Consider the following 2195-nt stretch of genomic DNA (forward strand, 5'->3'; position numbering starts at 1 on the left):
GCCTCCCAAAGTGCTGGGATTACAGGCTTGAGCCACCGCGCCCGGCCATGTCTTTGCTATTGTAAATAGTGCTACAGTGAACATAAGGGTGCATCTGCCTTTTTGATAGAACAATATATATTCCTTTGGGTATATACCCAGTACTGAGATTGCTGGGTCGAGTGGTAGTTCAACTTTTAGTTCCTTGAGAAATCTCCAAACTGCTCTCCACAGTGGCTGAACTAATTTACATTCTCACCAACAGTGTAAAAATGTTCCCCTTTTCCCCACAGCCTCACCAACATCTGCTATTTTTTCTTTTTAACAAAAGTCATTCTAACTGGCATGAGATGGTATTTTATTGTGATTTTGATTTGCATTTTTCTGATGACAATAAGAATGGAAAAGAGAGTTGTAAAGGTTAAATAAAAACGTAAAGCCCCAGGCATGAAGTAAGTACGTATTTAATGAAGTTGTTTGAATCATTTCTCTGGCAATGTCATGAACTCAGGGGCAAAGACTTCCAAACTTTAGAAACCAAGGAAGAAAGGTTTATTACCACCAAACATGTGGAAATACAGACTGCTAATATATTGATAGAAAAGCGAACACTTGCCCTTCTTGTAAAAATCTTTTCGGCTGGGCGTGGTAGCTCACGCTTGTAATCCCAAAGCTTTGGGAGGCAGAGGTGGGCGGATCACCTGAGGTGAGGAGTTCGAGGCCAGCCTGTAATCCCAGCTACTGGGGAGGCTGAGGCAGGAGAATCGCGTGAACCCGGGAGGCGGAGGTTGCAGTGAGCCAAGATTGTGCCATTGCACTCCAGTCTGGGCAACAAGATGAAACTCCATCTCAAAAAAAAAAAAAAAACATTTCTTGCATAAGCCCTTAGCCTTTAGCCCACACACAGATTTTGAATGGGCTAATTTCTCTTCTCTCAGCAGAGAACTGTATTAGACAGTGTCTCTAAGTGCAAATCAATGCTGCTATAAATTATATTTAAAGGCCAAAGGGAAAGAGTATAGTACCTGTAAATAAAATGAATGCTCTGCCCACTTCACTAGAGTTAATTAAAAGAATCTTTGGCCCGCACAGTGGCTCATGTCTGTAATCCCAGGACTTTGGGAGGCCAAAGTGGGGCTATTGCTTGAGCCTAGGAGTTCAAAATCTGCCTGGGCAACAAAGTGAGATTCCCCATCTCTACCAAAAAAAATTTTAATTAGCTGGACATGGTGATCCATGCCTGTAGTCCCAGCTACTCAGGAGGCTGAAACTGGAGGATCACTTGAGCCTGGGAGTTTGAGGCTGTGGTGAGGTGTGAGTGTGCCACTGCACTCCAGCCTAGGTGACAGAGCAAGACCCTGTCTCAATAATAATAATAATAATAATCAAACCTTATTGGATGAAAGTATAAATTAGCAAAAAGTGTGACTAACAGAATTTTAGTGAAGAAATGCAGCTTTAGTACTTTCAAGAACATGCCATCAAGGGCATGGGAAAATGAGAACTCTCGCGCACTGCTGTTGGGAGGTAAATTTATCTAACCACTTTGGAGGGCAATTTGGACTGTATCTGGTAACTTTGTTTTTGTTTGTTTGTTTGTTTTTTGTTTTGTTTTGTTTTTTTGAGATGGAATCTTTTTCTGTTGCCCAGGCTGGAGTGCAGTGGCATGATCTTGGCTTACTGCAACCTCTGCCTTCTGGGTTGAAGAGATTCTCCTCCTTCAGCCTCCAGAGCAGCTGGGAATACAGGCACATCCCACCATGCCCAGTTAATTTTTTTTCTTTTTTTTAGTAGAGGCAAGGTTTCACCATGTTGGCCAGTCTGGTCTCGAACTCCTGACCTCACGTGATCCGCCTGCCTCAGCCACTCACAGCGCTGGGATTACAGGCGTGAGCCACTGTGCCTGGCCTGTATCTGGTAACATTTTAAATGTCTTGTGTCTACATCTCATGATCTGTCCTCAAAATAGAAATATTACATCTCCTCCTAAGCTCCTCGTGTCTATCTGTGTCCTAAATTTTCCTGGTGCAAGACGATGAACCCCAGGGTATATACCCCAGACAATGTAGCTCCTTCAAAAGTACACTCTGAGACGCAAATAGTTCTAAAGCAAATTACATGCACATGCACTAGAAGGTATGTCCAAGTGTTGTCAGTTGGCCGGTTCAGGTTGTTGACTTCGCCACGTAAAAGAATTTGAGAGTGAGTCCAAAGTA

This window comes from Colobus angolensis, unplaced genomic scaffold, assembly GCF_000951035.1.
Source record: "Colobus angolensis palliatus isolate OR3802 unplaced genomic scaffold, Cang.pa_1.0 Scaffold130, whole genome shotgun sequence".
Classification (NCBI taxonomy): Eukaryota; Metazoa; Chordata; class Mammalia; order Primates; family Cercopithecidae; genus Colobus; species Colobus angolensis.